The sequence below is a fragment of the Balaenoptera borealis genome (assembly GCF_965194805.1).
Source record: "Balaenoptera borealis genome assembly, chromosome: 14".
Classification (NCBI taxonomy): Eukaryota; Metazoa; Chordata; class Mammalia; order Artiodactyla; family Balaenopteridae; genus Balaenoptera; species Balaenoptera borealis.
The window spans coordinates 25,795,440-25,819,206 of NC_138875.1; the positions used below are offsets into that span (position 1 = coordinate 25,795,440).

General features: G+C 42.1%; 1 long non-coding RNA gene across 1 annotated transcript; it reads left to right on the forward strand.

Moving 5' to 3' along the window:
- Positions 1-1,059: 1,059 nt before the first annotated feature.
- LOC309610970 lies at positions 1,060-21,456 on the forward strand. Its single transcript, XR_014234265.1, has 2 exons — positions 1,060-8,895; positions 17,544-21,456. It is a non-coding gene; the product is annotated as an uncharacterized lncRNA (long non-coding RNA).
- Positions 21,457-23,767: the final 2,311 nt, after the last annotated feature.

The window sequence follows — 23,767 nt, forward strand, 5'->3', positions numbered from 1 at the left end:
TGGTTCACCTGTCCCACGGTTGAGCCTTTGCTCCCAGCACTGTCCTCCCTTCTTCAAGGCACTTAGGTGGAAAACTCCAAAGCACAACGTGGAAAATTCTACCCTTCCCCCAGGCCAAGCTTCTCTCCCAGAGTCCTGTCCTCAACACCGCATCATACATCCGAGCCTTTGGTCTGGGTAGTGGCCCAACTTCAGCCTGACGTAAGGAAACACGGTGTTTAGGAGCCAGACTACCTGGGTCTGAGGGCTGCCTCTGCCACTTGACTGAGGGGCCTTGGATGAGTTACTCCGATTCTTTGTGCTGTAGGATGGAGGGAGCACGGGTGGAGGAGAGGGTGACCAGGCGGCTGGCCAGGTGAGCAGGGGCAGCTCAGGGGGCTGGCGACCCTCATCCTATGTGGAAATAGGCTACTTCCCACAGGGTGACCAGATCTTATTTATATGTGGCAACAGGAAATGGCAACCCTCTGTCCACCCACCCCTAACCACGGGGGAGATTGAATTATTTTAGCATCAGTTCTTTCTATTTCAAGACTAATATGCAAGTAATGGAGTGGGGGTGAGGCACCGAAAGAGTGCCACTTAAGGCAAATTTGCTGTAGATGGCAGCAGACCCTTGGATGGAGCAGGAAAGAACCCACCGTTTCCTCAGCCAGTCACAGACCAACCAAGAGGCCTTGCCTCTGTGAAAACCCTTTCCTGGGCTTGCCTTTTTATACCAAGCATTTTATGGAAACATGGGTAACTGGCCACCCAGGCTGTCTGCCAGACTCTCCGGAACAGCCATGAACCCCTTGCACCTCCAGGTTCCTGCTTCTTGTGTTATAGCCACATCTCAGAGGCCCCCTGTCCTGAAGAAACCACACAGCCTCAGTTGATTACCAGTACCTCAGAAGGTGACCTTCTTTAGAAATGGGGTCACTGCTGATGTAATGAGTTAAGTTGAGGTCATTAGGGGGGGCCCTCATCCAATATGACGGATGGCCTTATAAAAAAAGGAAATTGGAGACAGATTCACACATGCACGCGCGCGCGCACACACACACACACACACACACACACACACACACACAGAATGTCACGTGAAGAGGAAGGCAGAGATCAGGGGGATGCATTTACAAGGCAAGAAACATCAAAAATTGCCAGCAAACCACCAGAAGCTAGGACAGAGGCAGGGAACAGAAATTGTCTCACAGCCCTTAAAATGAACCAACTCTGTCGATACCTTGATCTTGGACTTCCAGCCTCCAGAACTGAGAATACATTTCTGTTGTTTAAGTCCCCCGTCTGTGGTACTTTGTCTCGGCAGTCCTAGCAAACCAACACAGGGACTAATCTTACCACTTTATGACACTGAGGACCCCTAAGAAACAGCTCAAGGTCACACAGCTACTAAGAAAATTGGGCTGACATTTAGCTTCTCTGACGGTGTCACAGGCTGGTTTGACGCTTTATCTGAGAGTGTCAGTGATTTCATCAGGGGCTGGGAATAAAAACATATTGCAGTTTATTCTTCTATTAAGCGTGACAGGTTACATCTACTTTCTGGGTGGTCTGTTCCTGAGTTAGATCTAGATGGTGTTTGGGGAAAACAATACTTTCACTTATCACCCTTACGAGATCATCTAAAAGCCAGCTGAATGTCCTGGGACCCGTCATAAAGACTGCAGGCTTCAGACACATCGTCAGCTTGCTGGGTAATTATAACGAGTCTGGCGTGTTTGGCTGCTTTGTTTATGGCACCCATGGCATTTTGGCATAGGCTTGGCTTTCTGATCCAGGCGTCTTTGCTACTTTATATACTTGGGTGTGGATGATTCTCCCTTCTTTGGGAGCAACCCCGCTCTTCCCTGTGACTCTGCTAAGCGGGTTCCCACACTGTGCTGTCAGGCTGTTGGTTGGAGTTTGGGGGTTGAGCAATTGGGAGGGTGTAGAAGTGGGAAGCACGGTGGCCACCAATCAGGAGGTCTGTGGCTCGTCTCTGCATCCGTAGCTGTGCGACCTTGGCTGAGCCATTTCCCCTCCTGGGCTTTAGTTTTCCCACCAGTAAATTGAGGAGATCGGATGGGAAGTTTAGCTCTTTCCACCTTGGGAGGAGCCCGGAGACCAGCAAAGTTGCCAAAAGATGCCAAGAGTGGGGCTGGCTTACCAGGTTTTTCGGGTGTTTTTCAACCTCCCGTCCAAAGTGATGGGTTTTTCTCCAGGCTGAGCCTGAGTGGGAGGCAAATGTCCGGCATCTGGCAGCTCAGCTTGGTCCTGTTGTTTTGCTCATGTTCATCAGGCCCTCTGACCAGCAGATATGTGTCTTACGTAAAAAACACAGGAAACATGAATTAATTCTTTATTTGTACAATTTAATTGTCAAGAACTCTTAAAACAGAAGCCTATTGGGCTGATACTTTTTAAAAGGTGTCTTTGATTTTGAAAATGTGGAGACCTACTGGGCCAGGGGGTCTCCAGATTGCCTCTTGCTCTAAATGCCAATGATCCCAGCCCTACCCTGAAGTGGTGCCCCCAGTCTCAGTGGTCCAAGTGGGTGGTAATCCCAGCATCTGTAACCCATCTCTGAGGTTGTCAGTGGCAGTGCCCCATAACTTCCCTCCCTCCCCTGGTCATGTCACATCTTCCCTCTTCAGAATATAACTCAAGGTCATTTGATGTAAGATGGTTTCCACTTCCAACTTGCTGGTAGCTGCCAAGACCATCCTTGGCAATTTTTGTGTATGTCTTCATGTTGTGAATGACTTTTGTGTGTGTCTTTGTGTTGGATGTGGTGTACCTTTCCTATAAGATGTGAAACTCCTCAAACTTCAAGACAGAGTTATCAGAGCCCATAACTCAATCTGGGGCCATGGATTCTTCCATCCCATGGCCGGGACCTCTGCCTTTGGCACGGTGGTGTCAGGTTCAATGAGGAAGGGTCTCTAAAAGTGAACCAGTGATGGCCAGCACAGCTGAAGAGGGGCAGAATTGGAAAGCCCACCCAGGTCTGATGCCTCCCCAAGCAATGCTCTCTCCTCTATAGCAGTGCTTTGCCACTCCACAGTCCACTTAGCACGGGGGGCCCTGTAAGAGATGGACTCAGGGGGCAGGGCAGGTTTAAGGGGCCTAATAACAAGATGTAACCTTAGTAGGGAGAGAGAAGTGCTTTCCTAAGCTCAGAAGGTGTGCAGAGGAGCTGCAAGGTCAAGGCCAACTTCAGAGGCAGGTGGAAAGGTCAGCTCAAGGCCTGGGTTTGGAATGACTTAGGTGGTTCACCTAAGGTGAATCTTGGAAGAAGATGGGTGGGGCATGGAGAATTGTAAAATCACAGAGATTGCTATTGTCTATCCATTTTCCTCTAATAACAGAATTCCCCCTTCCTTTTTTTAAGCTAGGCACTTGGCTGCCCAACATAAAAACTACATTTCCCTGTCTCCCTGGCTATGTGAATAAGTTCCAGCCAATGAGATGCAAGCCAAAGTGGAGAAGTGTTCTCAAAGAGAAGAGGTATTCCTTTTTCTTCTTTTTTTCTTCTTTTTGTTCCCTGGAGAGCAGAAGTGATGGCTGGTGTTGGAGCAGCAATCTTGGGCTTTGAAGTGACCATGTAAGCTGTATTAATGGGACCACAAGATAGGTGCCTCTTCACAGCACTGTGGGGTGTCATACCAGCCAGTCCTCCTACCTGTGGACTTTTGTGTGAGATAGAAATAGTTTCTACTTTGTTTAAGCCACAGTTCCTGTGGGGTTTCTGTCACCGAATCCCAAAATTACAAAGAAGACTACTTTTTTCGGTTTTTTGGTAATTCTTCTGCTTGCCTTTTGGTGCTGGTCTGTCTTGGAGAGCTTTCCACCTTTGCTAAATTTTCCCTGTTTTAGCAAAGAGAGAACAGAACTCACTCAGGCTCAGGCCCTCGGCAAACACCAGCATCTAAATGTAATCTATTGACATTGTTTTGTTTCTATGGTATTTATTTTTAGGTTACCATTTAATTAAGGTAAAGGACACTGCTTTTCCATTTACAATAGTGACATGAGGTCACTTTCCTTTTTAAATAATTTACTTAAGCAAAAACAATTGAGTCGATTTAAAAGGTATTAAGTGACTGAGAGCACAGGTTATATCAGCCATGGCAGAAATCAAGGAGGTAGCTGGAGGATGACTAAATCTTGGAAGACAAGGGTATAGATTTTGCTGCTTCAGAAAGAATTATATAAACATTTCCTCCTCCAGTATTTTTTGGTTCTCAGTTTGGATGATTCAAAGTATTCTTGTAATGGGGTTTCCTAATTCCTCAAGACAATAATTTAGTAAACACTCCCACAGACCATGCATAGTAGTTAAAGAGTCTGAGTGCTGAAGTCACACTCCCTGGGTTCAGTTCTTGGCTCCTGCAATTACCAGCTGTGTGACCTTGGGCAAATTACTGTAATTCTCTGTGTTCAACATCTCACCTGTAAAATGGAGTTGATGATGTTATTGGGAGGATTAAATGACACATTGTATGTAAAATACTGAGCTGAGTATCTGGCCTACATTAAGATGCAATAAATGGCTGCTGTTATTATTACTGTTATGTCTGACTTGAACACATCAAGAAATCAGTGTTGAAAGCTTTATATTAAGCCCTTGGGAGTTGAATAACTGTCCCGATGCTCAAGAAGATTTACATTTTAAAGGGAAGGTTTATCTCAGTTTTTCTATTAATGTCCTTTTTCTGTTCTAGGATCCAATTCAAGACACCACGTTGCCTTAATCTTCACATTTACTTTAGTTACCTCCAATCTGTGATAGCTCCCTACTCTTTCCTTGCCTTTCATATCCTTGACACTTTTTAGGGGTACTGGTCTGATATTTTGCAGAATATCCTGCAATTTGGACTAGTCTAATGCTTTCTCACAATTAAAGTGATCATCTTGGGGAGGAATACTACCGAGGTGACTTGTCCTCATTGCATCATATCAGAGGGTACATGGTGTCAATGTGTCTCACTACTGGTGATGTTAACCTTGAGCAATTGGTTCGTGGGTGCCTGCCAGGTGTCTCCACTATACAGTTAGTATTTTTCTCTTTTTATACTCTATTTGTTAGATGAAGGTCTACATCCAGCCCACACTCACAGAGAGAAAGATTAAAGTCTCCTTCCTGGAGGGAGAATTGTCTGAGAATTTGTGAATATATTCCACCACAGGAATTAATAAATATTTGAGGAAGATATTTTGAAACTACTCTGTTTTGTCTTAGACCTTCACCCACAACTTTTAGCATTCATTGGTGAATCTTGCCTGCAACCATTGTTACTGTGATGTTCTCATGGTGGTTTTCTATTTCCTTCTTTTGTTCTACATTGATTAGTTGGAATTTTTATGAAGGAGGAGTTGTCTCATCCCCCATCCCATTTACTTATTTAGTCAACAATTAATTTATATCAGTATGGAACAATCAATATTTATTATATTATTTGGGATATAATTCAACACTAATGTATTAGGAGCCCTTTCACAGTGGCTTGTGTCCTTTGGTAAGCCCCCATAATTTTTTTTGAGCACTTCCTTACTTTTTGATACCACAAGATGCTCAATATTCATCTTTTATTTCCTCTGCCCTAGCCCCCTTGGGATCAACCATTTCTCCAAGGACCCCTGTTCCTTTCATTAGAGAATGGTATTTAGAAACCAAGATCTGGGCACTAGGTGCACTCATTGCTATGGGAGTGTCATTGTTTCTAAATCCTCTCAGTGAATAGAGTTAGGAATATATGTATGTACACTAACTCATGTGAACCCATCTATTTCTATCTCTCTCTCTCTCTCTCTTTCTCATCATCACAATAAATGAGTTTCTACTGATATCCAACACTAATCCAATGCAATGGGGGTTCATTCTAGCCTTCCTCTCTTGCTTATTTGTAACTTCTTTCTCCAATAGTGAAAAGCCTGACCCTCAGGATTAATATCAAAAGGGGATGACAAGAAAAAAAATCAGTGAATGTAAAGGTACATCAATAGAAATTATCCAATCTGAAGAAAAAGAGAAAAAAAGATAAAAAAAAAATGAACAAAGCCTCTAGCACCTGTAGGACAATATCAAAAGTTCTCATATAAATATAATAGAAGTCTCAGAGGAAGAGGAAAGAAAGAATGGATCAGAAAAAATATTCGAAGAAATAATGACTGATATTTTTCTAAATTTAGTGAAAGACATAAATATGTATAGATTCAAGAAACCTAGAGTATATAAAGTAAGATAAAGGCAAAGAAAATCACATCTAGGTTCATTATAGTCAAAACACTGTAAACTAGACATAAAGAGAATATTTGAAAGCAGCCAGAGAAAAACAGCACGTGACATACTGGACAACAATAATTTTAACATTCACCAAGTTCTTAACAGAAAACATAGAGGCTAGAAAATAGTGGAACAACATCTTTAAAGGGTCAAGAGAAAGAGTTATCAGTTTAGAATTCTATATCCAGTAAATATATTCTTCAAAAAAGAAGGCAAAGTAAATATTCTTTTACATTGCCTGCAGAACTTCACTGGAAGAAAGGCAAAGCAATTTCTTCAGGCTGAAAGGAAGTTATACCAGAGGGAAATTTGAACCGCCTGGAAGGAATAAAGAACATTAGCAATGGTAAATATCTGGGTAATATATAAAACTATTTTTTTCCTCTCAATTTCTTTAAAATACATATGACTATTTAAAAAAGAAATTATAATATTTCTTATGGATATAGATATAATACACATGGCAATTACAGCATAAAGAATACTGTGAGTAGAGTAGTATTAGGGATAAATGGGACAATACAACTGTAAATTTTCTACATTTTATATGAAATGGTACAATATTAACTTCGTGAAAAATCAAGGGTGTGTAGTATAATCCCTAGTGTAACCTTTAAAAAATGATGCAAATAGTGCTAGTTAAAAAGCCAATATGTACATTAAAGAATTCTAAAATATATTTAAATAGTCTAAATTAGGAAGGAGAGGGGAACAGAGGAACAAAAAAACAAGAAACAGATAACAAATAATAAAATGGTAGACTTAATTCCAATCGTATCATTAATTTAAATGTTAACGAACTAAGCACTCATAATAGTAATTCTCATTAACATCATTATGACTTAGACTGCAGAAAAGTGGCGTCATTCTTTGATTTGACTCATCTTTCAGATTATCATTCAACCCTTGAGCATCCAGGGTTTGGCTTTGAATTATCTGCTGCTTTTGGAAAAACCTTCCTTGTCTCCCCAGCATGCAGGATGCCCTAAGGAGAGAATCTCTATGCTCTTTCTGTCTCCCCTGAGTTCCCAGGCCTGAGCTCACCTTGGATGCTTAGAGCACGGTCCTAACCACATGTGGGGCAGTGCAGAATCAGCCCCTGGGAGGGTATAGTGATTACTGAATCCATCCTGACAAATGCCTCAGTTTTCCTTAATAGAAATCTCTTATCTGAGATTAGTTTTTAAACAGATTTTAAATATATATATATTTAAATACTGTGCAGAAAGATTTACAGTGAAAAGTCAGCCTCCCTCCTATCCTGGATCCTTGAATCCATCAGCATGAAGTTTTTATGTGTTCAGCCTGAACCGCCTCTTGAGGGACTGTTGGAGGTTGTGGGTACCGACAGAGACACCAGCAGTAGGAGCAGTTGGATTTTACATTCTTCTCTGTTCAAGCAGATGTCTGCCTCATGTTCTTTTTTTAGCATTTGAAACCAACTTCCTGGAATCTATGTCCTCACCATGGGCAAGGAACAGTGTTCCAGAAAGCTTGTTTTTATGGAGGAAAATCCAGCTAAGCATGGTGTTCTGGTCCTGCCAGCTTTATAAAATACAGAATTTGAGGAAAATACAGATTAAGAGGAAAGTCCTTCATAACTGAGAGTTGAAGGGGTGGGGGAGGGGAAGTATACCTAGAAATAATCTCTGCTGGTTAAATTTAGGAATTTGGAAAACATAAAAGCCATCAGTAAAACCCTATTTGATATTCAAATGGCTTGGGATTGTTTCTCTTCATAGGACAGGAAGTAGAGTGGAAAAGTGAAAAGGTTGTGGGCTGTGGAATCTGATAGAATTTGTTTCATCCCCATTCTGCCACTAATAGCTTTGGCAAGTCCCTAAACCTCTCTAAGTTTCAGTTTTGCCAAATGATCCTGGTACATGGTAAATGTTCAATAAATACAGTTTTCCTACCCAGCCCTCCCCTCTCCCTGTGTTTTGGTGTTTTCTAGTTATCTAACACTGCATAACAAACCATCCCAAGGCTTAGTGGATTAAAATAACAAGACATTAATTTTGCTCAGTGTGAAAGCCTTTTCTGATATGGCTCCTGGTATTCTCTCCCCTGTGTAATCCTCTCCCCTTATGTGGCTGGTCCTAGTGACTTGCTTCTAATAAACAGAATATGGCAAGAGTGACGGGCGGTCGCTTGTGTGATTAGGTGGTAAGACGGTGATTTCCATCTTGCTCTATTTTCACTCGGTTGCCTTCTTGGCCTGAGTGAAGTAAGCCACCATGTGACGTGAGGCCCACATGACAAGGAACTGAATGCGATAATTCAACGGGCTTTAAGGAACCGAGTCTTGCCAGCAACCCTGTGAATGAGGTTGGATGTAGAGACTCCCAACTGGCACCTTGAGATGATTAAAGTCTCAGCCGACACCTTGATTACAGCTCCTGAAAGACTGACACAGAGAACCCAGCCAAGCCGTGCCCAAATTCCTGATCTGCAGACCGTGTGGGAAAATAAATGTTTCAAGCCACAAAGTTGTGGGGTAATTTGTTACGCAGTAATAGATCACTAATACATCAGGAATCTGCAATTTGAGGAGGACTTCGTGGGGATAGCTCGTCCCTCTTCCACTTGTCAGCTGGTTGGGTGTGGAAGCTGGGAACTGAAATCAGGTGAAGGCTCCCTCCTCCCGCCCTCCCCCCTTCACTTGTGTAGCAATCCATGCTGGCTGTGGGCTGAGACCTCAGTTCGCTGTTGGCTGAAACATGCGTGTGGCCTCTCCCTGGGGCCTGGGCTTCCTCATAACAGGAGGCTGGGTTCCAAGGGAGAGAGAGAGAGAGAGAGAGATGGAAGCCTCCTCACCTCTTCTAACCCTAGCATCAGGAATCAAACAGCATTACTTCCTCTGGATTCAGTTCATTAGAAGAAAGATTCTGAAGCTAAGCAATATTCAAAGGGAGGGGAATCAGACTCTATCTTTTGTCAGAGGATTGTCCAAGAATTTGGACAAGCACGTGGGATCAGAACTATTTCTGTATCCATTTTTGGAAAATGCAAACTTCCACCCTTGGGGAACTCATTCTTCCTGTTTTTGTCAGGTCTCCCCTCTGTCGTTATTTGCCTTACTCTAGTTGGTCCCCTTTAGAGGATAGTGTAGCTGGGTAAGAGATTTCAGAAAAGTCTGTTTCCTAAACTATTCCACTTCCCAGGGAATCAACTTGGCCAGAGGCTCTATCTGCCTTAGGGAGCTCCCCCCGACTCCACTCCCTGCTTTTTTTTTTTTCCTTGGAAGACACAGTCTATGTGATGTGCAAAAATATACTTAGGTAACTCATAACTGTGACAAGGGGAAAACTGTGAAGTTCACTGGCTCAGTGGAAAGCCACTAGCTCGGTGACTTACAGGATCTCTGCATGAGCAAATCTGCAGAGGCAGCACTTCTGAGAATTTTCTGGATTCTTGAGGAGAGAGAAATCAAGTGGGGGGGGGGGAGCTAAGAGAGGGAGGAGAGAGAGAAAAAGAGAGGGAGAATATCAGAGATAAGAGACATAAATCCAGAAAGATGAGTGGGATAAAAATACGGAAAGAGGAAAAGAATGGAAAGCATGAAATGTAAGAAAGCAATGACCCAGTCCTACCCAGGATAAGCAAGTGAGGATTAATGCTGTTTTTAAACAACAGATTTAGTGAGATATAATTTACATACCACACTATTCACTTGTTTTAGTTCAATGTTTTTTAGTATGTTCACAGTTGTGCAACTATCACCACAGTCAATTTGAGAATATTTTCATCATCCCCAAAAGAAATCTTGTACCCTTTAGCTGTCACCCTCCATCCTTCTCCACCCTCTCAGCCGTCGGCTGCCACTAATCTACTTTCTATTTCTATAGATTTGCCTGTTCTAGATACTTCATATAAATGAAATCATACAATATGTGGTCTTTTGTGACTGGCTTCTTTCACTTAGCATAATGATTTCACGATTTGTTCACATTGCAGCATGTATCAATCCTTCATTCCTTTTTATGGCTGAATAATGTTTCATTGTATTGATACACCACATTTTACTTAGCCATTCATCAGTTGATGGGCATTTGGGTTGTTTCTGTTTTTTGGCTATTATGAATATGCCGAAATAAACCTTCATATACATTTTCTTATGCTTTCATTTCTCTTGGATCTATAACTAAGAGTAGAATGGCTGGGTCATATGGTAACTCTGTATTTAACATTTTGAGAAGCTGATAAATTGTTTTCCAGAGCGACTGCACCATTTTACATTCCAAACAGCAATGTATGAAGGTTCCAGCTTGTTCACATCTTTGACACACCCTCTGTCTTTTTGATTCTAGCCATCCTTGAGGGTGTGAAGTGATACTTCATTTTGGTTTGTATTTGCATTTCCCTGATGGCTGATGATGTTGAGCATCTTTTCATGTGCTTATTCGCTGTTTATAAATCTTCATTGAAGAAATGTCTATTCAGATCTTTGCTCACTTTTTTTTTTTTCATGAGTGTTGACACCACATTTAGGAGAACACTTGGTTTTTAGAACTTTTTTAAAAATTTTTATTTATTTATTTATTTATTTTTGGCTGTGTTGGGTCTTCATTTCATGTGAGGGCTTTCTCTAGTTACGGCAAGTGGGGACCACTCTTCATCGCGGTGCGGGGGCCGCTCTTCATCGCGGTGCGCGGGCCTCTCACTATCACGGCCTCTCTTGTTGCGGAGCACAGGCTCCAGACGCGCAGGCTCAGTAGTTGTGGCTCACGGGCCTAGTTGCTCCGCGGCATGTGGGATATTCCCAGACCAGGGCTCGAACCCATGTCCCCTGCATTGGCAGGCAGATTCTCAACCACTGCGCCACCAAGGAAGCCCCTTTGCTCACTTTTTATTTGGGTTATTTGTCTTGTCAAGTTGTAAGTGTTCTCTATATATTCGGGACACAAGTTTCTTATCAGATATACAACTTGCAGATATCTTCTCCTATCCTGTGAGTTGTTTTTCCATTTTCTCAATGGTCTTGTTTGCATCACAAAGTTAGTAATTTTCATGAAGTCAATTTAATTGGTTTTTTCTTTTGTCACTTGTGCTTTAGGTGTCATATCTAAGAAGGTTTTGTTCAGCCCAAGGCCTCAAGGCCATGAAGATTTATTCCTATTTTTTTTTTTAAGAGTTTTATTGTTTTGCTCTTACATTGAAGTGTTTGATCCATTTTGAGTGAATTTTTGTGTATGTGTAAGGAAGGGATTTAACTTCATTCTTTTGCATAACATAATACATAACACTATTTTTTTTTAAATGATAAAACTTATAAATCCACTTTTTATATACTGCTTTCCTGGACCAAGCAAGAGAAAGTGGTATTCGCTTGCCCCTAAGTTCAACCTTATTGTAAACAGGAGATTTCTATGACCACTGCTACGTCTTTACTCTCTACTTGTGTGTAATGTGAATATGGGTACATTTCTAAGATAAATAATTGTGGAGAAGGGTCTTAGTTGTTCCATTTGTTTTTTAAAAAGGATTGCACTAGGATAGTGATTCTCAGCCCCGGCTGCTCATCAGAAATTAGAATCATCTAGGAGATTTTGAAAGTCCCCATGACAGAGTCCTGTGCTCAGATATCCTGATTTACCACCGGTCTGGGATAGGGTTTGAGCACAGGTGTTTTTCCGAGTGTCTCAGGTGATTCAGTTGTGCAGCTGGGATCATAAACCCTGCCCTAGATGAACTCTTTGGGGTTCTTCAGGACTATTACTCTGTGGGTCTCTGGTGGTTCTGAACAGCAGAAACCTGACAGAATATGGTTCTCTTAACCCAGGTGAGTCCTGTTGCCAGCTACCCACATTGGGGAGCACTCCATGAGTAGTTGGTGTCTCTCTGGGGTTTGACAGGGCAGATATCTGTCCATCTCTTCCAAGAGCAGGTGGTAGTGTTTCTACCTGGTCCCTAATGCCTATAATACCTTGAGGGTACCTCTGAAACAGTGCAGACTGATGACCACTGTTTATGGGACTGCTGCTTCAGCCAGCGTCACATTTGCTGTTCCTTCTGCCTGAAAGCTCTGTCCTTCCCCTTTTCTCCACCTGCTTCCTCCTACTCTCCCCCTCTGATCTCAGCTTAAACATAGCTTCCTCAAAGATGCCTTTTTTCCTCCCCTTTCCTTTGGATCACCTTTATATATTCCCAGAATACCATATTCCTTGGCCTCTGTGTCCCAACTGTGATTAATTATGGATATAAGTATTTTCTGGAATGTCTTTCTCACTATGTTGTAAGACAGGGTCCATGTCTGTGGACAGTGGACTTTGGTACACCCAGAGCCCAGAACAGTGTCTGCCACATAGCTCTCACCCAGTAAACAGCTGCAGAATAAACAAATGATCCTGGGATGTCAAGAAAAATCTTAACTCTGTTCAGCTTCCTCTTTATAAGAAGACAGAGCTGTGTACAATTCATTTGGAAAGGGTTTCTGTCAAGAAGACTTAACATGGCCACCATTCAGATGTTTCGTGAGAATCTTTGCTTATCTTGGGAATGGATTCATCAAGAACTCCTCATTCCCTGGCTGTGCAAGGACGAGGCAGCATCATGCTGTGACTTTGGGAAAATGACAGTCGCTCCCATGTAAGTTTATTATATGAATTGCCGTTTATGAGTTTGACATGCATCCTCTCAATCCACTGGATAGTCTGATTGATGAATGCCCTTGCCAAGTGCTCTATGATTCCTTGAATTTAATCATGAATTCAGTAGGCAGGGCACCATCCGACTTGTACCTTCATTGCCTCTGAAAAATGAGAGGTTGGACTAGGTCTCCAAGGGCCCACACTGGACACCAGTCACTTTGCTGTCTGCTCCAAATTACTTCTCAACGCCATCCACGAAGTTGTGTTAGGACTTATTGTCTCATCCCAATCTCAGCTACTGATAGGCCCGGTGGTGAGCACTTTGACTCAGGTTGGACCCAACGGTTCCTCCCCTCAGCTGATAAACTGAGGAGTGTGGGAACCTGAGAGGGAGTTGGGAACAAAGATCTAACCCTAAGAAGCTCTTTGCCAGAACAGATGAGGCATGACGTTTCCCTTTGCCCTGCTGTGTGTCTTGTGCTGCAAACGGTGCCTCGAGTGGTGTCTGGCACGTGGTGGATGCACATGAGAAACTTACAGCGTGAATGCGAGATGGGTTTGCTCCCGTCTCCTCCAGTGTAGTGGTGCCAAACACATGCGTTTGTGAGGGGTATTGGTGGCTGGGGGAGGGGGTAGAATGGAAGATGTGGACAGAAATAAAGTCAAGGTTCTATGGTGGGAAGATGCCCATGGGTGGCTGGTGACGTGGAAAATGTTCTATGTCCTGTCCTGTTGCTTCCAGGCGCCCTCAGCCCCTCACTCGTGGACCTCGTGTATTCTGGCCTCTGTGCCATCATTCTGTAGTCTCACTCACCATCCTCTAAGGATCTTATTTCCTCAAGTCCTGCTCCCACTGGGATGGCTCACTGACACCCCAACTGGAAGGGATCCTTCCCTCAGCACGGCTCACACTGCATTTCTTTACTAACATCTGTCTTCCCTGCTCGGCTGAGAGCTCTTGAAGGACAGGACAGGGTCCCTGACACACGGCAGCACTGAGGGCCTGCTTGCTCATGAGCTGACTCCTGGACCAGGTTACCTGCCATAGAAGGTGCCGAGGAGAAGGAGGGGAGGTGACTGGGACCTCTGTTTCTACTGGTCTTCCTTCACTTGTGTCATCTACCACCCTCCCAGGATTTAATTTTTGTTTTGCTTTTTCCCTTCTCCTAGACTCTTAGTCGGTTTACAGTTTCTTTAGGGATAAACCAGCCAACCTGGGGTGGTGGTGTGTCTCCGAGGACTTGATGCATTTAGGGGCTGTTCTCTTAGTGCGTCACCTCCCTGCGACCTCAGGATACCAGAAAGGGGGAGTCTCTCCCATGTCCTAAGCTCTGCCTCGTCTCCTCCCTCCCTCTCCAATCACCACCCCCCCTGCCCCGCATCTCTGTGCCCTAATATGCAGGTGATAATGAGGCCATGATTTCTCTTGGGAAAAGGAGCGTCAGTTATTGATTAAAAAAAAAAAATTTCATGCCTGGGGCTCATGGACAACCAATTAATCCATAATTCCTCAAACCACAAAGTCCTTCCTCATTTTTATAAGCCCCTCCTTTCAAATAGGCTAAGCTTTGGTGACTTTCTTTTCAGGCTCCATTAGTGGAGCAGTTTACCCAGGTCTCACCAGGATAAACATGGGCATGGGTCTGATCACAGGGAGAGGGGGCAGTGGGACACATTTATCACCTAGATCATGAGGGAGGTGGCCGAGATTGGGGCAGGAATCCTAGGCTGAGTTACAAGAAGTTCTACTAGATCCATGGATGTGTTCAGGGTGGGGTGTGGTCCAAGGGTGTTCTGAAGCTGTATGACAATACTGAGTATATGTGCTGGGGCATTTTCCTGGGGATTGGTCAGTGGTTTTCATCAGTTTCTTTAAGAGGTCTGTGGCCCCTAAGAAGTTAAGAAGCCTGGCCTGGATACTCTCTCTTGAGATCCCTTCTGCTTTAGGCTTCTGCACTTTTGAAATAAGAAGCTGTCTCAGGAGCCCCAGGAGGGGAGATAAAGGCAGCGGCTGATTTCCTGGGGCCACCTGGTGGTGCTGGGGTGCATAGCATCCTTTGGGCAATAGGAAAAAGCCTGGGCGGGCTTCCTGCTGGACAAGTCCTAGGAAAGGGTCCAGAAGGAGGTTTTGGAATCTGGGTGCAGCTGCCTTCTCCCTCAAAGGAGTGAGAACAGTGCTGGCCCAAAGCTGGAAGGGAAGGGCTGGGTGGCCGGATCACCTCCTCTCCACCCACTCTGCACTCAGCTTCCTCTGAGCCCTCTTGGGAGACATCTTGGGAGTCCAGAGTCGGGAACCAAGTGAGCCTGGGACTGGTCTGGGTGGAGGGTATGCCAAGAGTGGCCCTGGGTGGGAAGGGAGGAGCTTCCGGCTTAAGTGGGGATAGAAGGGCTGAGGAACCCTGGCCAGGCTTGAGAATAAAGGCTGAGCTTTGCGTCTTTCAGAGGACTTCACTTGAACCAACTCTTTCACTCTACTCTATCCTGAGAGGCAGGCTCTGTTTATATCCACTCCACAGGCGAGGAAACTGAGGCCCAGAGGGTGACATGATTTGCCACAGACCACACAGACAGCTGTGGAGCTAGTCTCCCCACTGGAGACGAGCGCCTCTGCTTTCCCAGCCTCGCTGTGGCCCAGCTCAGCAGCCCAGCCGTCCTTCCTCAGCCTGGAAGCCGGCTGCTTTAGGACAATCCGAAGCAGGGTATAATCCTCTGTGTGGTAGGACAACCCTACAACACGGTATAAAACAACAGGGTTTATCACCCCAGGTTGAATATACAGCAGGAGCCAGGAAAGGCTTCATCTTTCTGTGGCAGATCCATGAAATGTCACTGAAGCTAAGTCAGGTTAAAGCTGGGAGGAAGGCATCACAGAACCCTCTGCCTCCTCAACTTAGAGATCACTTCCTTTGGCCGGGGTCCCTGATCTCCACTGAGTCCAGAAACCGTCTTCCATCTTCTCTTCTCATGCACAGAGCGCACATCTTCATTGCATTGGACATTCTCTATTGCACTTGCCCATTTGCTTGTCTGCAGCCCTTTCAGGCTCTCAGCATCTGAGGGTGGGACCGTGTTGGTCCTGTGATACTGTGATACCATGTTGGTATCCCTAGCCATTAGTCCATGGTCTGGCACACGGGAGGTGTTACCAAAAAAATGTATTAAATGAGGAAGTGACTCAGTCATATAGTATCACATAGGATTGTGGGGAAGTTTCTTACCTGGACAGAAATTCTGAGATGACCACAGTGGAGATGACATCTGTCAGGGTCACTGAAATGGCAAAAAGGAGCAAGGTCTTGGTCTTGCCTTAAGTCCCTGGCATGAGTAGGTCTCCTGGCTGCAATGGTCATTAGCAGTTCTGTGCCTTTGTCAGGCTGTGTCAGTGGAGACTTGACCTTGTAGGATGCTACAAGTTGGTGTTAGTGAAGTTCATGGCAATCCCAGGGGAAGGCCTCTCTTCTCTTGGTGCCATTGCTGTACCTTTTCTTTGGGTCAAGAAAACAGTAAGCTATCAGGTTTTCAGTACATTTTATTTTATTATTATTCTTTTTAATATGGAACGCTTCACGAATTTGTGTGTCATCCTTGCCCAGGGGCCATGCTAATCTTCTCTGTATCGTTCCAATTTTAGTATATGTGCTGCTGAAGCGAGCACAGTAAATTTTAAATAGTTATTGGATTTTAAATTCATTTGAAAGAATACACATATGAACATATAAAAGATATAAAAAAATAAAATGAATATATATCTACTGTGCATTAAGGTTAAGAAATTGTTTTTACATATTGCACTTATTATTTTATTCAAAATATTATCAAATTTCCATTGTAATAACTTTGAAACTTCCTGTGCATTCCTTCCAAATTCCTTTCCCATCTCCAGGGAAAATTTTAGGTTTATAGTTTCCTTTTTTCCTTTATAATTTATCACATATGTATGTATCAGAAATAATATATTATTTAGTTTTGAATGTTTTTGAAATTTATTTAAGTGGAATCATATTGCACACATTCTTTTATGACTTGATTTTTTTTTTTTTTTTTTACTCAACATTTTTGTAGCTTTTGTCCGTGTTGGTAAATGCAGCTGTGGTATACTCATGTGCACTGTTGGACGATATTCCATTTTACGACCAAATCACAATATATTCATCCATTCTCCTTTCTTCTGAATAATAGTTTGATGGTATATATATTTATATATTTTTCATCCTTTTACTTTCAGCCTTTGTCTTTATGTTTTAGGAATGTCTCTTGTAGATAGCTTATAGCTAGATTATTTAAAAATTCAGTTATATGAACATTTTTAACTGGTAAGTTAATTAATTAATCCAGTTATGTTTGTTCTGATTACTGATAAATGTAGATTTATTTATATTATCTTATTTTGCATTTTCAATTCCCCAATTTTCTTCATTTCTTTTTTCGTCTTTCTTGTTTTCTTGTGTACTGAGGACTCCCCTGCCCCCCACCAATATTTTGGAGTTACAAATCTTAGTTCTAGCATTCTAGTGGTTGCCCTAGAAACCTTGATAAGTGTACTTAATCTAATAAAATTAAAAGCTAATCGGTATCTTTACTCTCCTGTTCAAGGCCCATAGATTTAACCCCAATCACTTCCTGTCTGACTTACTGTGGCAGACACATCCCAATGATCCGTATTCTTGTATAATCCTCTCTTCTAGAGTATGAGTGGGACCTGTGACTTGCTTCTAATCCAAAGAATATGGCAAAGATGATGGCATGTCACTTCCATGAGTATGTTTCTTTATATAGGACTCTGTCTTAGCAGACTGAAGAGAAAGAACTTCCTGCCAGTCTTGAAGAAGCAAAAAATCATGTGTGTTCACATCTACAGATAGGGCTATGTGGCAGGGAATGGTGGGAAACCTCTAAATACTGAGAGACAGCAGGAAAATGGGGACCTCAGTTCTACAGCTTTGAGGAGGTGAATTCTGTTGACAACCCGAAGGAGCCCAGAGGCCCATTTTTCCCTGTCGAGCATATGATGAGGCTGCCTTCTCTGACACCTGGACTGCAGTCTCGTGAGACCCTGATCGTAGGACCCAGTTACGTGCCTGGACTCCTGACCCCTGGAAATTGTGAAATAATGAATGGGTGCTAAGTTGCTATGTTTGTGGTAATTTGTTATACTATACAGCAATGGAAAACAAATACATATGTATAATAATTTTTCCAATGTTTTACTTAAATTTGCTGGTAAAGCCTCTTGAACCTGTTATTTCCTTTGTGTAAAAATTCTAAATTGTAGATTGAGTTATTACAATAGTCATAGGACTACTCAGATTTCTTATTTCTTCCTGAGTCAATTTTAGTAGTTGTATGCTGCTAGGAATTTATTTCCTGTAAACTTTAAAATATATTGGCACAAAGTTTTTCAGTACATTCTTTTGACCTTTTTCATATGGGTAAGATCTGTAGTGATGTATTCATTCCTTATATTGGTTATTTGTTCCTTCTCTCTTTTTTCTTAATTAGTCTCACCCAAGGGTTATCAGTTTAATTTTTCTTTCTAAAGAACCAATTTTTAGCTGTATCATCTATACTGTATATGATTTTTATTAAATTAATTTCTGCTCTTTTATTATTAAACTCTAATTCTTGTTTTTGGATTTTCTTTGTTATTTCTTTTCTAAATTTTTAAGATGGGTTTTTCTTTAGCTTTTCTTTTTTTGGTGATAATATATGCATTTAAGCCTATTAAATTTCCCTCTGGTGTTTTAGCAGCATCCACCAAGTTCTGGTGTTAAGCATTTTATTATTACTCAGTTAAAAATATTACCAAGTTTCCACTGTAATTATTTTCTTTGACTCATGGGTGTTTTAGAAATGTATTTCTTTAATTTCCATGCACATGGGGACTTTTCAGTTATATTTTTATTATTAATTCCTAGCTAAAGTTAATTGTGGTTAGAAACATACTCAGCATAATTTGGTTTTCTTTTTAAAATTGAGTTGTAATTTACATACAATAGATTGATGAGTTTGGGCAAAAGTACACTCCCATATGACTGGTAATGCAATTAAGATATAGAGCATTTCCATCACCTCAATGAAATCTTCATGCTCCTTTCCAATCAATCCACCTCCAACCCGCTCCCCCTCTGCTCAAGGCCACTACTGTTTCAATATCTATCACCAGCATCTAATTTTGTCTGTTCTATAATTTTATATGAATGATGTCACATAGTACACATTCTTCTGCATCTGGCTTTTTTCACACAACCTAACAGTTCTGAGATTCATCCATGCTATTATGTGTTTCTTCCGTTTGTATTGCTGAGTAATATGTCACCGTATACCACAGTTTTTCTATCCCTTTTCCTTTGATGGACATTTAGATTATTTCCAGTTTTTGGCTATTATGAATAGCAAAATGAAAATTCTTGTACAGGTCTTTTTGTAGATACATGTTTCTATTTCTCTTGGATATATAACCATGAATGGAGTCCCTTGTTCATAGTATAGGTGTATACTTAGCTTTATAAGAAACTGCTAAACTGTTTTCCAAAGTAGTTGCATCACTTTACAGGCTCACTAGATAGGTTAAAGAATTCCAGTGGCTACATGTTTTGTCCCATGTCAGTCTATTTAATTTTAGTTGTTCTGGAGTGGCTGTACCATTTTACATCTCCACCAGCAAGGTATGAGGGATCCAGTATCTCTGCTGTCACTGTTACGTTAGCCATCCCGTTAGGCATGTGATGATAACTTATTGAGGTTTTAATTTTCATTTCCCTAACAGTTAATGATGTTGAACATCCTTTCATGTGCTTATTTGCCACCCATATGACCTCTTCAGTGAAATTTCATTTTTTTGCCAATTTCTAACTGGATTTTAAAAAAAATGTTGAGGTGTAATTGACATACATTATATTAGTTTCAGGTTTACCATATAATGATTTGATATTTGTATATATTATGAAATGATCACCCAGATAAATCTAGTTAACGTCCATCACCATACATGGTTACATAATTTTTTTCCCCTTGTGATGAGGAAGTTTAAGATCTACTCTCTTAGTGACTTTCAAATACGCAATACAATATTATTAACTATGGTTGCCATGCTGTACATTACATCCCCATGGCTTACTTATTTTATAACTGGAAGTTTGTATCTTTTGACTCCCTTCACCCATTTTTCCCACCCTAATGTTGAGTTTTGAGAGTTTTTGTACACCTTTTGTTAGATATGTGGTTTGCACATATTTTCTCCCAGACTGACACATGTCTTTTCAGCCTCTTAACTGAGTCTTTCACATAGGACAGGTTTTAATTTTGATGAAGTCCAATTTATCAACTTTTTTCTTTTATGAAACATGCTTTGATGTCATGTCTAAGAACTCTTCTCCTAGTCCTAGGTCCTGAAGATCTTCTCCTATGTTTTCCTATAAGAGTTTTATATTTTACATCTAAGTCCACAATGTATTTTTTTAAATTAATTAATTAATTAATTTATGGCTGCGTTGGGTATTTGTTGCTGCGCGCGGACTTTCTCTAGTTGCGGTGTGCGGAGGCTACTCTTCGCTGCGGTGCGCAGGCTTCTCATTGCGGTGGCTTCTCTTGTTGCGGAGCACGGGCTCCAGGTGTGCAGGCTTCAGTAGTTGTGGTGTGCGGGCTCAGCAGTTGTGGCTTGTGGGCTCTAGAGAGCAGGCTCAGCAGTTGTGGTGCACAGGCTTAGTTGCTTTGTGGCCACAATCCATTTAAAATTAATTTTTATATGAAGTATGAGGTTTAGTTTGAGGCTCTTTTTTGTTTGTTTGTGTGTGGCCTGTGGCTGTCCAATTGCTCAAGCGCCATTTGTTAAAAAGACCATCCTTCCTCCATTTGATTTGCCACATTTGTTAAAAATCAGTTGGGCATATTTGCGTGGGTCAATTTCTGGGTTCTCTATTGTGTTCCATTGATCCGTGTGTCTATCCCTCCACAAATAGCACACTTTCTTGATTACTGTAGAAATACAGTAAACCTTATTTTGGCTAGAGTAATTACTCCCATTTTATTCTTCTTTTTAAAAATTGATTTAGCAATTCTAGGTCCTTTGCCTTTCCATTTAAATTTTAGAATGTATGAAATAAAAACATAATATTTCACTTTAATTCTTGAAGGATACCTTCTGCTGGGTATAGAATTCTAGGCTGGCAGCTGTTTCTTTCAACACTTAGAAGATATCTTCCCATAGTTTTCTGGCTGCCATCTTTCTATCAAGAGGTCCTTCAAAGATAATCTTCCTCTTCTTTCTGGCTCCTTTTAAAGATTTTATCCTCGTTTTTGTTTTTCACCAGTTTTACTACATGGCTTTAATCTTTCATTGGCTTTTGAAAAATCTCAATCATTTGAGATTTCAAATATTGCTTCTGCTTCATCCTCTTTTTTCTGGGATTCCACTTGCATGTGTGATTGACATTCTCATTGTATCTCTTATTTCTCTTACACTCTTATGTGTATTCCATCCTTTTTGTCTCTCCATGAGTCATTCTGATTAATTTTTCTGATGTTTGTTTCTTTTTACTAATTCTTTTTTCACCTTTATCTTTATCAGCTGTTAAAGCCATCCATTGAATTCTTTTTTTTTTTTTTTTTAATTTACTTACTTATGGCTGTGTTGGGTCTTCGTTTCTGTGTGAGGGCTTTCTCTAGTTGCGGCAAGCGGGGGCCACTCTTCATCGCGGTGCGCGTGCCTCTCACTATCACGGCCTCTCTCGTTGCAGAGCATAGGCTCCAGACGCGCAGGCTCAGTAATTGTGGCTCACGGGCCCAGCTGCTCCGCGGCATGTGGGATCTTCCCAGACCAGGGCTCGAACCCGTGTCCCCTGCATTGGCAGGCAGATTCCCAACCACTGCGCCACCAGAGAAGCCCCCCCATCCATTGAATTCTTAATTTGGGTTATTTTACTTTTCATTTCTAGAATTTTTATTTTAAAAATTTAAAATATTTTTCAGTTTTTTTCTCCTGATGTCCTAAATCTTGTCTTTACCTTATTGTACAATAAAAGCATTCTTGTCTTTCCCACGATTTACTGGCAACTGTGTTCTCTATCACATTGCACTTACACTGTTAATGTTCTGAATATAAAGCATATTAAACATATATTTAGTATTTTATATTTCTGTTATTAGTTTTTGCTCATCATTCTAAAATTTTCAGGTATTTTGCAATCTTTATTTGACCCATTATTGTATAAGTAGGTCAGGAAGTCTGGAGAAAGGACACTGACTCAAAGAACCATCACCTTTATTCTCTTCTGACACAAGCTCTGAAAAATAAGTTTAGCATGGCATCCAGGGATGGTGCAGTCTTGGTGGGAAATCCATGAACTGTAAATTCAGCATATAAGAGAAAGTTCCTGCCCATCAAGGAACTTATCATCTAACTTGGGGGACAAAAGGACACAGATTAAATGATTAGTGGGGCATATTAAAAGTATGCAGCTGGAGGCTAATAATGAAACACAGGTTCTGATGTACTTTGCTTTCTAGATGAAGACTCTAAGGGCTGCAATTGTTGTGAAAGGCCTTGTGTGCTCTTGCCAGGCCTAAGAAAACGGGTCCTACAATGAGTTATTTTCTTAAAGCTTTAATTAATTCAGTCATCCACTTGACAAATATCTTTGAACACAATATATACCAGGCGCTGAATTCTGTGCCTGCCCCATTGGTGAACAAGTTGGAACTTTACATTCCAGGCATAGTTTCTGGACCAGAGCAGGGAGTGGAGGGTGCCAGTCCGGGGAGGACCTGCAGGCGAGCGGCCTGAGAGGAAAGAGCTGGGCCTGTGACCTGATGATGAGGTGCCATCTGATTTCCCAAAACACCTGGACCTTTTTGGGGGGTGAGACCCTGGAAGTTCTGCCTGCTGAGGACATAGTACTAACAAAGGCCCTCACCCTGGCCTTCCGAATTTGGTGTGGGTCTTGGGGTGGGATTAGAGGATGGTGTGAGGAAGCCCACCACCTCTTCTCTCTGTGACGTGAACCAGATTGCGATTTTGAAGTGAGTGACTATCTTTTCATCTCTGAACCCCCAAAGCCTGGCACATAGTAGCTGTGCCATCTATGTTAATCGCTGAAAGATGTTACCCCAAGAATTGTCTGCTTGAGTTCTCTGCCTCCAGGTACTTGTCTTATCCCCACTTGAAGATGAGGTTGAAGGAAGTTAAGTTTACTGACTTGCTCATGGCCGCAGATCCTGCATTTCCTGAAGGCTGATTCAATGCTCTATCTCGTCCATTAAGTTCTCTGTCATAATTCCAGTTCATAATTGGGTTGACCTTTCCCTGAATTCTTACAACACTTAGCCTGAATTAATCATTTTATCATCTCAATAATAATAGCAACCACTTAAAAAGTCATTTACTGTCTGCCAAGCACTGTGCTAAGTGCTTTCATCCTTCAGCCTCTGTTCTTTACAACATCCCTTTGAGAGAGAGACTTTTATTATTACCGTTACAGAAGAGGAAGTTGGGGCTTACAGGAGTTAAACAACGTGCCCAGGGTAGCACAGCTAGTAAGTGCTGGAGCCAGGCTTTGAACCCCTGATGTCTTACTCAGAAGCTTGCACATAGAACCATCACACTGTACTGCTTTTACCGCACTGTGTGTTAGGCTCAGTTCCCCACTGCGAGGCAGGCACCTTCAGGTGCAGGGAGCATGGTTTAGCTGTTTGTTTATTTGTATGTCTTTGCTTTTCTTTTTGATCTTCTGCCCACCCCCGATGGCCTGGCATAATGCCTTTATATGGTTGACTTTCCATGAAGACTAGTTGACTCCGAATTTTCGCTGTGGCACTGTCAGACAGCAGGCTGCCGCTAGGTGGTGCTACATTCCAGAGAGTGGACGGAGGCTGTGTCCAGTTCAGCTTGCAAGAGGCAAGCTTCCTGCAGCTC